General features: G+C 35.5%; 1 protein-coding gene across 5 annotated transcripts in view; it reads right to left on the bottom strand.

Moving 5' to 3' along the window:
* Positions 1 to 14736, bottom strand: part of FSTL5 (follistatin like 5) — a 558421-nt gene that overhangs the window by 492304 nt on the left and 51381 nt on the right. For 4 of the 5 annotated variants that reach the window (XM_054690350.1, XM_054690353.1, XM_054690352.1 and 1 more), the window contains exon 1: positions 7155 to 7861. The exons of the other annotated variant lie outside the window; for it this stretch is intronic. The gene's annotated coding sequence lies outside the window, so the exon portion shown is untranslated. Of the gene's footprint in view, positions 1 to 7154; positions 7862 to 14736 lie in introns of those variants that run through there. 5 annotated transcript variants of the gene reach the window in all.

Raw genomic sequence — 14736 nt, 5'->3', positions numbered from 1 at the left:
TGAAACATGGCACAGGAATTTTAAGATTAAAAAGTTTTATACTAGGCTTCATATCAAAAGCAAAATATTGGTTATGGTTAGCTGATGTGTAAAGTATTTAAGGAAATCTCTTGAATTCTTTCTACTTTTAGGTTAAACTTTCTTCAGAAAATAAACTTTTCTACCTCCTTTGGGGTTCATGTAATAAGGACAACCCAAAACTTGGATAATGAGGAATCACAAGGGACCTGATGCAACACTGCGGCTCGCCTGGGAGCCGTGTAATAATTACTGCCACCAGTTCTCACCTCTTCTCCTACTCAGACAACCTAAATCCTCTACAAAAACAAAGAGCAGCGACTAATGGTTACAACAGAATAAAGTAATTAATATTTCCTAGGTGTTCAAGACCCCACCTGAAACAACCATGCATATTGTGCATCAAAACTTCAAATTTTGTTTTAATTATTTTACCTCATAAACTATTTGAAATGTTAGCAGCTAATTAATCTATAGGTAGCAGAGTAGAAGTTGACAACATCAGTGTTAATTACCTGAAGTGTACTGCAGTTTAACATTTATTTGTATTTGAACTTGGTATTCAGTAGGAATTTTTAGAAAAAAAAAATCAAGTTCAGGAAGAAGTAACCACTCTATTCTATTATAACTTGCTTCATTTGAAATTTTAAAAAAGGGAAATATCTACTGCTAAAATTTTGAATGGCCTTTAAGATTAAATAATGTGGTGCCTTTCTAACATTAAATACAGAGGAATAACTCCTTAAGACTTTGGTATTGAACATTCTAAAATATTTACACCAAAGAATATATGCTAGAAAATAATCTCAATATAATGAAAATTAAGAAAAAATATTTGGAATACATACTATGAGGCATTCACATAAAGAAAATGTCTGGACCTCCCTGGTGGCAGAGCGGTTGAGCGCTGGGTTGGGTTGCCAACAAGCTGCCAGCAGCCTCTGCAGTGCCAGTTCAATCCCCAGCTGCCGGGTGAGGGTCCCACATGGTGCACAGACCTCTCCTGCTGCCCGCTGCTCCCCTCAGCAGTGTACTTCGTCAGTCTGCCTGTTCTGCTCCCCGCTCTGGCTCTGGTGAATTCTCTCACCCTCCTGTGCTTCTGACTGTACCCAGTGCTTGTATAAATAAATAAATAAATGAATGAATGAATGAATGAATGAATGAATGAATCTTTAAAAAAAAAATAAAATAAGAAAATGTCGCAAGGCCTCCCCGTTGGCTCAGTGGGTTGAGCACAGTGGTGTGGAGATGTCTGCAGCCTCTGCAGCATGAGTTCGATTCCCAGCCAGCCAGGGAAATACCCACATGCCGCAGCAAACCTCTCCTGTCTCGCCTGCTGTTCCCCTCAGCAGTGCTTTCGGTCCCATTGCATGCTCTGCTCCCTGCTCTGTCTCTGGTGAATCTTCACACCCTCCCATGCCTCTAGCCCGTACCCCAGCTCTTGTATAAGTAAAATAAATCTTAAAAAAATAAAAATAAAAGAATGTCTTAAAAAGTCTACTTTTAAATAACATACATGGCGCCTCCCTGGTAGCACAAGGGGTTAAGTCTCAGCACTATCAAGCTATCCCATAGCCACTGCAGCAAGAGTTCCATCCCTGGCCAGGGAGCTAACCCACATGGTGCAGCAGACCTCTCCTGTCTCTTCCATTGCTTCCCTCAGCAGTGTATTTCAGTAGATCTGCCTATTCTGTTCCCCATTCCGTCTCTGGTGAATCTTCTCATCCCACACACCTCTGGCCTGTACCCCAGTTCTTGTATGCATAAATAAATAAAAATAAAACTTTAAAATAAATAAATAAATAACATATATCCAGGTGAATAACTGACTTAAACAGAGTTACTTCAAGTGCATGGTGTACCTGAAAGAGGGATGAGCTTCTTCTGATTGCCTAATCTATCTATTCTTTGTGCGATCATGGGTTGGAGAGATGGAGAACATTGATCAGAGTTTTGACTTAATCATATCTAAAATGAAGACAATATGAACATACATATATATATATATATATGTTTAAGTAAATATTAAAATGACCTAATGTGGATAAAAATGGTCTAATTTGAGGGCCTCCCCTGGTGGCGCAGGTGTTTGGGCGCAGCACTGTGAAGCTTTCCACAGCCTCAGCAGTGTGGGTTCAACCCCGGCCAGCTGGCAAGATGCCCACATGGCATAGAAGACCTCTCCTGTCATACCCACTACTCCCCTCAGCACTGTGTTTCATCAGTCTGCCTGTTCTGTTCCCCACTCTGTCTCTGGTGAATCCTCTCACCCTCCCACACATCTAGCCTGTACCCTGGTTCTTGTATGCAAAAAAAATATGGTCTAATGTGAGAAAATTATTTAGGCATGAATATTAACACTTCAAAAGTTATTTCTTTCTGTCCTCTCACTCTTTCTAGATATATAGACCAATCCAAACTCAATGCCCTTAAGTCCAAAGATCAATAGATTACCTATTAATAGATGGCAAATGTGTTTACTGGTAGCAATTCAGACTGGCTCTCTTCCTTTGGAAAAAATGAATAGGACAATCCCCTTAATCTCAGAAGGGCAGTTCAGTGACTAGTTGACACGAGGTTCACAGTAATTATTATGTGTTTGAGAAAAGAGGGCACATAACCATAGAGTGCATGGCAGCATTAGTCCCTTCATGTAAGAACCTTTATTTTAGTGTTTTAGAAATTAGAAAAACTAAGATCTTGGTGATCATTAAAACATTATCTAATGTGTTTGGTGGAAGAAGTCCAACCATGTAATTTATCTCCATTTCATCATCATCTTTGGGGAACACAGTTCAGGCGTGTGTGTTCTAATTGCTACTATATGCATGTTTTAATTGCTACCTTGGTGCTACTTGCACTGAGAAAATATATGACCAAAGGAAGTTTCACATAACTGTCAATTACAATGAATATATTTAAATAAAACTCAATGAAGAAAGCATTTTCAAATATTTTGCATTGTGCTGTAGAATTGCTAGCAATTCTGTGAACAAGATAGGAGTTGGAATAATATTCTCTGTATTGACGTGCAAATGAACTCACTAAGTTACCACTTTGCTTTAGAGATTTACATAATTTGATAGCAAAAGTCACATTAAATTAATATTAATTACTTGGTTTTAAAGTCAGAAAGTTCAAAGTTAAGCTGCTCTTCTTACCACATTTCACACCAATCTACACATGGAAACACTGATATACAAGGAATACACGTATTTTAGGTGTAAGGAAATACAGATACTGCTCTTTAGAAGTGCATGGCTTATTACCTGAAGATGTGTAGGAATTAAACTTGACGTCTCTCTTTTAGAGATAATAACTTTCAAATAATTTATTGGAATACATATTTTCTTGGAATCAATGAGTAATGTAAACACTTCATTATACACACATACATTTTCTTTTATTCTTGGCAAATTTTCATTGCCAATTGTCCTTTTCCTTGCCAATAAGCCATAAGAGCTCCTGAATGACATTTTTGTGCCAATAAAACTTGTGTGTGTTCAAGTATACTAGCATAAACAAAAAAAAAACAATAATTACAAGACACACTTGCCACTAAATTTATACATTTTATCACTTATGACAAATTATTTTAGTATTAAGGAGAATATCTTGAACTTTCACATTTCAATCATTCCCACTGCATGTCCATTATTGCATAGAATCTACCAAAACCTTATATATATATATATATATATATATATATATATATATAGAGAGAGAGAGAGAGAGAGAGAGAGAGGAAGATTAAGAAAACAGAAAAAGTTACCACCAAAGTATTAATGTGTTTGCATTGAGAAAGAAATACACACACACACAGACACACACACTTTCATTGTAACAAGCACTTATACTATGTTGAATTCTTCCTCTTTCAGAAAAACCATATAGACTCAGAGAGACCTGAATTTTACAAGACACGATGTTATCCATTATAATAATAGAGGTCTCTTTAACACCAAGGTGACTGAGGCACAGAGGGACCAATTGTTTTGCTGCTTTGTGACCAATTTAATGAGAAAATTAGGATTTTTCACAAGGGAAACTACAGCACACCTTAAGTAGACTATGCCCAAAGGACATTGGAGGTGTTGAAGAAGAAGGTGATTAAGTCTGTTTGGCAAAGGATAATTGGTCACATGACTGTCACGGTGATGTTAGCAACAGGAAGTATCTTATTCTAGCCGATTGGTCCACAAGTTTCTTTTGAACATGATAATATATTAAGTAATAAAAAGGTACTTGAGCTAGTGTAGTGATTTGAGGCATATAAGAAGGGAGAGAGTAAGACCATATTATTCAAGGTGTTTTGTTCTCATTGATAAATAACATTAAACATGAAAAAACTGGCCTCATTATTCAAATAAAATCCTTAATAAACTATTACTCAATCTCTTAAATATTATTTTAAAGTTACTTTTAAAAAGTCAGTTCACTCACTTTTTAGCTTATTTTGCATTTATTACTTTATATATCTCCATTATACAATGTAAATAAATATATTGTAAATAAAATAAGTAAATAAAAATGGAATTAATATATAGCCTTGATAATATAAAAACAAAATTGCTTCATATTTGTCTTAAATCCCACCAAATACACATAATTATTCAGCTTATTTATAAGAAAAAAGAAGACTTATCCAGCAGTATAATTTTTAAATTTAGTGCCAATATAGCTTAAGAAATTGAGAACTAATTAGGGAAGACAACTTGTGCATATAATGTGACAATGATTAAACTCATTCAATATTTTTCATGAATTTCATAAAAGATTATAATCTTGAAGTAAGAAGACATACTTCCAGTGCCTATATAACAAAATGAATTAATGATTTAATGGCTATCCACTGTTGTCGTATTGAATAATCCTTTGAATTCCACATGGACAAGTTATAACTTCAAACTATGGTCATGTCTTTGTGGAGCAAAAAAATTAAAAATGATAACCATGTTTGAATATTTTTATAATGTTCATAGTTGACAATTTTATCAAGGAATCAGAGTTTGTATTAAACAGTATCTCCAATATGTTGAAGTTGGGCTTATAATAGTTACCAATTTTGCATTACTACAGAACTCTACTGCTAAATGTGTGGAAAAAACAGGAGACAATACTTCCAATATTTAAATTTAAAATCCCATTGAATCTCTCTTTGACTGGTTTCATTATTACCAATAGCATATTTTAACCTAAGTAGATAACCAACTCACTGACAACCCTAAACTTCATCTGAAGAATTCCAGATATTAGTAGTTCAAGGTAACTGTTTATATTTTATGCAAAAAAAATCAGTGAGATACTCAAATACATTTGGGTATATATAGAGTTTACATATGTTACCCCCTTTAAAGAAAGTTGTATAATTAAAATATATCTTGATACTTTAATATAATAAAGAAAACTGAAATTAAGTCACCATTCTGCTTGAAATCTCAGTTTAGGTATCAATACTAGCACAATCAGTTTCAGAAAGAGAATTTTAAAATATATAGAAAGATTATATTGACATTTAAAGGAGGCTATTTGGCATAAGCTTCATGCCCCAGTGTCTCATATATTCTTCTTTGTTTCTATACCTGCTTAGTCCTTAAAAACATATGAATATTTAATATAAGGTCACATGACTGAAAGGAATTCTACAAAGCACATCTGTTTAGGGTAAAATGTGGGAATGCTTAAAGTGATTTACATTAGACCCCTAGTGTTTACAATAATATCTATTTTATCTAGCAAACATTCACATGTAGGATAGTGATATAAATAAAAAGAAAAATATCTACCCATAAAAATTATTATAAATCATCAACTCTAAAGCCAAAGTTCATCCTTATTAGTACAACACAACTAGAGAAGAAAATTTCATGGCAACCAAAAATACACAAATATTTAAACATAAATGTGTACATTTTAGTTGCTGGAAAACATAGATATAGTTCATAGTTAGCTGAGTGATACTGATTAACTATGAAACAGCTTTATATTTTACCCATTTGTGTCAAACAGGACTTCTAGTTGCAACCTGAACTCTCTGTTTTTCCAGCCATAATTTATACTTAACCTAATGCCACTAAATGACATAAATAAAGATCACAATTCTATTTATCAAAAAACCATCAGCCTGTCAAATAAATGAATAGTAATAAGAAATACACATAGTACCAGCTAACTTCTATCATTTAATAACTGTTCACTGTGAGAAGTATTAAGTGGTTTTCCCCACTGAATTCTTCCCCACACACAATCAGAACACACTGCCAATTGACAAAAGGAACATAGCTTCAAAAGAAAATCTCCTAAGTAGAGAAAAGCTCTCTGTTAAGCATGCAAGAGGTTAAACATTGCTGAAATAGCGAGACATTTTCTCAGCCCACGTTTCCCAGTTCCATTCAATTACCAACAGCAGTAGAGACTATAATACAAGCTAATACTGTATTATTAAATCAGAGCTTCCCATGTACATCCACCTCTAACCTTAGGGGGTAGGGGGGGTGTCATTTACTAGTCAATAGCAGAACAAACAGACCCCAACTTGAAAATGCACATGACCTTGGGGTGTGGAATTCTCAAAGACTGAGTTTCACAAGTTTTATTTGGATCTAACATAACACATCTAAATGAACCTGGCATCGTATAAACGTTCCTATCCTTACCAGCTACCCTCCAAAATGTTAAAGCAGTCTAAGCTTTAGCTATCAGAGGTAGCTAGCATTGATTAAGCAGAGATTAGTACATTCAAATTTTTTTTTAAGATTGCATTTGTTTCATACAACTTGTTGGTTGATTTATTTAATGCAATTTACTAACATATTTGGAGCCTTGCATTGAATCTTTCTTGTTCCTTGAGCCATGCTGGAAGTGTTGCTCTACAAATATTTATATTTGTAAAGCAAGATGTATCATGAGAACATTTACTTCACACACACACACACACACACACAGCCCTCAACTTTCTATCTAAAACCCAGTGCATAATCAGCAGTAGATGAGCTTATAAAAATAATAGTAATTATTAAAATAATTACTGCAATTATTGATAAATGTCCCATTCCAATTTATAAAAATACTCATAACTTCTTTTTAAATATGTGCATGGCAATCTGCATCACTCATAATAATATTCTTTTTCTTACCTTATTTTAACAGTCAAAAAGTCTCCCAGAAAGATTCCTAAATGGTGTGGATATATAAATAGCAATAATAATAATAATAATTTTAAAAACTAAAAAGATCGTCTCAGCTGGGAACAGATGAAAATAGTTTGGGTGAAACTATAGAAATCTCCAAAGTCACGCCTGAAAGGGCGCTCAGGTGGCAAACAGAGGACTCTCTTCCACGTCCGACACCACACTCCTTTGTCAAGTTGATATGGTCCTGCTGGTGAAGCGGTCCCGCAGGGCACAGCGGGTGCGCGAGGGCGTTGCCTCGAGGCGCTGGAGGAACCGGCCCCGTTCGCGTCCCAGGTTCAGCACCCACAGCACCGTGGACAGCACCAGCTCCTCTCACCTCCAGTTTGTGTCAGTCACTGAACCAGGCTGATTCTCGCGCCTCCTCCCTAAGCAAGAGCTGCTGCCACTCAACCCGGGCGTGCCCCGCCCCCACCATCTGACGTAACTATTTTGCATATCAACTCCCTGAGAGGTGCGGGGTGGGGGGGGGACCCCCCTTTGCACTGGGCTTCTGCTAGGGTCAGCTGAGGCAATCCATGCAAAATCCAGGCTTATGATCAACGTTGGCATTTTTGGACTTCATGATCCAGTCACAAGGAGTCCTGAAGAAACTAGATGCTCTCGGCGTTGCGGGAGCCTTTGCCTTCCCCGGGACTGCCGTTCAGTGCGCTCCAAAGATCGCGGCTGGCGCTGCTCTGGCAGCAAGATGGGGCGGAGGGAGGGGGCACTGGAGCATTAGGAGGAGAGGGTGGGGTGGTGGGTGGGGAGAGAACTGGGGAAGAGAAAGAACCCATTCAACCACTCCAAAAAAAAATAAAAGAAAGAAAGAAGGAACGAAATTTCAGATCCCTTTGATCTCCCTGGCCAAACTTTCCTTTCTCCTTTGCCATTTGTTTACAAAAAGGGTGTATTTGGTGTTCTGTTCCCTTTGCTCGGTTCACGGAGCTGCTAGAGGGAGTCGCTGCAGCAGAAACTTGTTCTGAAGGGAAAAAAATATGCTTTGAACGCTGGAATAAAATAGGAAAGCTTGCAATGTTTACTACCATTCGTAAACAGAATCTTCTTTTTTCATATGCGTGCTGCATAATCGACATCAGACTTCATGTGCTCCCTTATATTCTGCACAAATCCATCTTCATGCTCAGGATTTAAATACATCGTCAGCTATGTGGAGTTGGAAGTTCCAGGGTTAACAAATTATTTAATAATACCAAAAAAAATCAAACTTTTCAGTTTCAACTTCCACTGCCAAAATCCTGGAGGTTATTCGATATTTATGAAGTCTAATATACCAATTGTTTTATGAACGGTGGTGGATGCTAGAAGCATTTCATTAAAGCCTTTAAGAAGACTCTCAGAATAGGTGATGTTTCTTGTCCCAGGAAGCTCTAAGGGCCTTGACAGGAAGAGAAAGGGGCTGCTGTGTCAGATTTCTGACTGTTTAAACTTGTAAACAAACACTTTTAGTGAACTGAAACAATCAATCATATGGAAGGGTCATTATTCACACACTATCCACACGCCCACCTACAGCCATCAGCACTTAACTTGTACAGATATTGGCAATTGAAATCAAGGCTACATCTTCTTAAGTTAGAACAATTTCAAAAAATTTTGTAACATTCAGTACATTGTTTTCCATCAAAATGTATACATAATGATATGAACTATCTAACCTTAGAATCTAATAGAATTTTGTACTAGATTTGCACTTTTCTGCAACTCTGATGGAGTAAGTACATTTTATTTTTGTATAAGGAAAACTAATAGTCTGCAGTGTGTGAGACTGAATTCATGGAAGTTTATTTAATTTAAAGGCATATATGCTCAAATTTGATAGTTACTTAAACAAGATCAAAATTGAGAAAGCACATGTAATTTTGCTACTGAAGGAACTTTTTGCTACTACCAAATCTTTCTTTTCAGCTTTATTACAGAATTTTTAATTTTTTTCCCAAATATTTAATTCCCTGGGTATATCCCTCCAAGCCATGTTTGCTTCCCAGGTTATCTGTAACATTTTTATTTTCCTTTTACTACTAATGATTTTATGTAAATATGTAAATGACATGTGCCATGTTTTTTGCCCTGTTCATTATACACACATGCTCGAATATGCACACACATTCTATAAGTGACTCAATACCTAAATTATTATTGCTTCAGGCACTGTGACATGCCATTAAAGATAACATCTCAGAGCAGATGGGCATTCTATAATTATAATTATAGTGGAGTCAGCTGAATAACCTGTACTTAGGCTGACCAAAGCATGTATGTTATAAACTTCTTTTGAAGTATATGTCACATGGCATAAATTAGTCAGCTTCATGCCACCATGACAAACCATCAGAAAAGATTTAATATACATGGTAAAAACTCATAATATTCCACCAAAGCCTGTGTTGTTGTTTAATAGAAAATATTTTTCAGTTCACTCCAGTGATCAGATCGTTTTGGGTGATGATGTCAATGAAGGCAGGGAAATATTATTCAAAACCCCAAGGCAATAAAATTGGAAAGCAAATTTATGTTTTAGATGAAAGAAAAAGCAAACCATTTTCTTGTTATTATCGAGAGAGAGAAAACAAGATGAAGAGAGGGAAAAGAAGTGACAAAGGGAGGGGGAGAAAGAAAGAGAAAAGAAAACAGATTATTTCAGCAGGCACAAAGATCCTGGCATATAGAAGCAGCATTGAGAGTATTGTAGCCCCCTAGAGTATTCTAGGTATTGTTCTGTCCTAATTGGGGTGTGACTGAAAGCGAGATATTCTTTTTTTTTTTTAAAGCCTTTATTTTTTTTTATTTTTTTAAGATTGATTTATTTATTTATACAAGCACTGGGTACAGTCAGAAGCGCGGGAGGGTGAGAGAATTCACCAGAGTCACAGCAGGGAGCAGAGCAGGCAGAAGGACCGAAGTACACTGCTGAGGGGAGCAGCGGGCGGCAGGAGAAGTCTGCGCGCCATGTGGGACCCTCCTTCGGTGGCCAGGGAGCAGCAGGGGATCGAACCAGCGCTGCAGAGGCTGCGGGCAGCTTCGCAACCCAGCGCTCAACCGCTGCGCCACCGGGGAGGCCGGAAAGCAAGATATTCTATCTCTTTCATCAAATTCATCATTTGGAAAATTTGGGGATTATAAAAAAGAATATCTCTAAAGTACATATCTGTCATTTGTGATTCTATATTAGAATTCAAAAATTTCAGAAATTTCTATATGAGAATGCAAGATCTTAAGATGTTTTCCCTTAAGTGGGATAAACTGGTGTCTAGTTATTAAGATTGTGAAAATAGTATATTAGGGAAATTAAGTTGGGAAGTGTAAAAGGGGTTGGGTGAGTAGGATCAAAACAAAGTTAAGAAAGTTAAAAAATAAGCTATTAAGAATGAAACTAAGAGGAATGAGTGGGTCTGTCTAAATAGTCACTTATGTTTACGTAAGCAATATTACAATAGTCTCACATGTATATTTTTCAGGATATTTAAGGTAAAATATGAAACAAACTATAAGTTATGCAGAATGTGATTAGATGAATTTTTAGTTTAGATTAATAATTTTTCTTCTGAAAAGGTAACTAAAATAAGTAAACATGCGCAAAGAAAATACTTTAAAACTGAATGACCAAATGTCCTTGAGGATTTTAATTTAGATAATTGATATGAACATATATCAAACTGGAATACACTGAAATTATGAGTTTATTGTGTTTTCCTATGCGTGTATATTTACACTTGTATGAGAGACTTATTTTTTGATCAGTTTCTTTATGGATTTTCTATTTTTTGGACTCCTGTAGAGTCATCAAATTTTATATGCGCCTATTCAAATTATAACGTATCTAATATATTTGTAGTACAATAGGTTTATAGATATTCTAAACATAATAATAAATACTTTGTTAATTTTTGGTTTTAAATCAATTATGAGACTTACATGAACTAAGAACATGCTTATTTTGAAAAACAAAGCTTCCTTACTTTCACAAAATGATTTTTGTTATTAATTTGGCCAAACATTCCTTAATTAAAGAGACCAATAAGATTACATCATAATGGGCCTCTCTGGTGGTGCAAGGGGTTAAAATGCAACCTGTGAAGCTATCTGCAGCCACTGCAGCAGGAGAGTTTGCTCCCCAGCCAGGGAGCTACCCACATGGCACAGCAGACTTCTCCTGACTCGCCCTCAGTGTACTTCAGTCAGTCTGCCTGTTCTGTTCCCTGCTCTGTCTCTGGTGAATCCTCTCAACCCCCCTCACAGCTCTGGCCTGTACCCCAGTTCTTGTATGCATAAAAAATGTGATGTTGCATTCAATAATTAATTTTTATTAAGAAGAAAGATTTTCTGAAATTTAATTTATGCTCTTATATTAGCCTTGTTCCGCTATCCCAAATGATAATCATGCAATGCATTACATTATTTGATAATTAGGCAATTGAAAAAATATTTTTCTTTTTTTGTTTCCTCTTTTGCTTTAAATTTTTACTTCCATTACTTACTTTCTTCCCTCTTTTTTTTCTCTTGCTCCCTCAGGACTTGTTTCTTTCTCTACCTATCTTTCACTCTAATACTGTATTAATAAAACGTTATTAAATATGTCTCTTCTGTTATACAGCACTTGAATAAATTATTGTGCTATTAAATGGCATGCTACTATAATTTGCTAAAATTCTTAGCTAACCCAGAATTGCAACCTTAATCTCAAATGTAGTGTGTGTGTGTGTGTGTGAACAATGCAGTAAAAAGAATTTTCAAATGTTTTCTCTTTAAAATATAACATAAGTTTAGGATGTAAAAATCAAACTTCTATACTGACTTAAAATTAAAGAACATTACTTCATTACACACACACACACACACACACACACACATTTTTGAAACCTAAGTGTCATTTGCTATCAACTACAGTTTTCAGTAAATTATATTGGCTTGATCTTTTAAAATTTTCAGTATGAATTGAAAAAAATGAGATTATATTTATTTGTTTTCTCTACTGCCTGTTACAGTGCAGATATTGCACTGGTTTTGGATAAGAGATTACAAAACTTACTCACGAGTAATATAAAATTAAGTTCCTTTCTTACTAGTATTTTACACAGAGAGAGATGCACTAATAAAACTAATTTTTAGAGATACTGTGAAGCACATAGTCAATGAACTACTACACAGTTGTTAATAAGTCTGAGGCTCTTCTGCCTACCTGTGACTATGCATATGTCTCTTTTTCTTTTCCTTTTCCTAATAAACTTGTGCATTTAAAATGTAAAAAAGCAAAAAAGGAAAGCAGGGAGTGAAGGTGGAAGGCAGGGAGGAGGTGAGGAAGGAAGAAGGAAGGAGAAACTGTGGCAACAGGACAAAAATGGATGGATCTTGAGGTGGTTACGTTGAGTGAAATGAGTCAAAAAATTAAAGAATGTGGGTAGTTTCACTAATCTGTGGAATATAAATACATAAAAATCAATTACACTCAAGCAATAGGAGAAATAAAAATTCGAACTCATTATAAAGAAGATAATAGTGGGGCCTCCCCCATGGCGCAGCGGGTTGAATGCCATGCTGTGGAGCTGACCGTAGCCTCTGCAGGTGCAGGTTCGATCCCCGGCAGGTCAGGGAGAAACCCACATGGTCCAGCAGACCTCTCCTGCCTCACCCACTGCTACCCTCAGCAGTGGTCCGTCTGCCTGTTCTGCTCCCCGCTCTGTCTCTGGTGCATTCTCTCACCCCCCCACCCCGTGCTTCTGACCTGTACCCCAGTTCTTGTATAAATAAACCTTTGAAAAAAGAAAGAAGATAACAGTCACCAGAGGGACTAGAGGAGAGGGTGGAGGGATACTGGAGGGAGGCAGGAGGGGTATGGTCATGGGTGGCTTGGTGAAAGAAAAAAACACCACCACCTGTGTGCAAAATAGTTTATCAGATTTAAATATAGCAGAATTCTGATGAAATTGAGGATAGAGAGTTTAAGTTTTTTAAGAAAAGGAGAAAGAAAATTGTCATTTTTTAATCTATTGCTCAAATTCTCAGATCCAAGTATATGTGAATTCTTCAATTCTCACTCTGTAAATTGGTTATTTGAATTTAACAAGAAGCTGGACGAATGTATAATATGAATAAGAATTATAGATTAAGAGATTCATTGATGTCGGTCTGTATTGTGGTAATATTAGAGAAAGGATGGAGCAAATGCTTGGTTCATTGGAAAATTAAAACATAACATTTGACAAAGCAATCTATTTTGGTCTGTAAGGAAAAGTCATTAATTATCATCAAAATTTGAGGTAAGTTGTCAATCATTATCATAAATATCTGGAGATCAATTCCAAATTCTAAGTCTAAATTCAGAATTAGATACAGTGACAGGCCATTCAAAGGGCCACAAATGGGCTGCTAAAAGGATGTGCTATGGGTGCTGAGTACAGAAAGAGCTATTAAGCTAGTATTATTTTTATGGTCAACTGGGATCCTTAACCTTTAAAGGTCTGTTCTAAATTGAAAGAGAAAATTAAGCTGGCCTTTTACATAAGCTTATCAAGAGACATGAACATTAACAGACAGATTTACTAGATTCAGGTTTGTAGAATCTGCTCTAATTTTCAAGTTTCTATGAACTTTTATCTTATTCATTCAATTGGCTCATTTATAGACATAGCCCTCTGACATCCAAGTGCTATCACTGTGAATTTTTTCCAAAGCTATATTTTGCTTCTCTGTTTTGACTTGGTAAAGAGTATATACTCTTTCTGTCCTAGCCTGAAAACAATGTGAGTAGGCTGTCAATAAAAGCTGGCATCAGTCAATATATCTACATGAAGAAATCTTGGAATATAAACTATGGAAATATTTCTATAGTAATTGTAAATGAATAAATCATTTTTTTCTTAATATGACCAAAAACCTGTACAATTAGGGTTGCCTCATGAAAAATATGACAGATCTGGACACAGTCTCAAAAATTGATTATTAGGGAGTAGTAATTTCATAAGTTAAAGGTGCAAAGAAGACAACATAGTTCTAATTTACCTAATTTATATAACAAACCTGATTAGTCTTTCCTATAAGCTTCAATGTTAAAAATCTAGAAGTCGAGAACACAGTTAAAATAAAATAATATAGATCAATGACTACTCTGCTAATAGTTATGTTATAGAAAATGACAGAAATTATAGTAAAATTGAAAAAAACAAATATATCAGTTAATTCAAGCAAATATTGTACAATTCAACCTGATCATCTGCTCTGATTAGTTTTAGGGTTATATTTGTATACCATAATGTTTGATGCATTCATTAAAATTATAATTTAAATACTGCCTTCATTGCATTTTTAATATAAATTCTGAGAAAAGTATATTTTTCTTTCTTCTATTATTTTAATAATCAATGTTTGCAGATGTGATTTGAATCTGGTAATTTTCAGATATTTTGGAATCTAAAAATGCTGTTCATTTCACAAATGTAATTAAACTATGAAAGTAAAATAACTTCCTGGTGTTCAAGTAAGATGATTTTAATTCTCAGCGTTCTTGTGTTTAAGAGATCTCTTAGGGCAT

The sequence above is a fragment of the Talpa occidentalis genome, unplaced genomic scaffold (assembly GCF_014898055.3).
Source record: "Talpa occidentalis isolate TD23 unplaced genomic scaffold, MPIMG_talOcc4v2.1 talOcc4.8, whole genome shotgun sequence".
In the NCBI taxonomy this organism is placed as follows: domain Eukaryota; kingdom Metazoa; phylum Chordata; class Mammalia; order Eulipotyphla; family Talpidae; genus Talpa; species Talpa occidentalis.
Note: the sequence above shows the minus strand (reverse complement) of the source record. Positions and strands in the feature narration are given on the sequence as shown.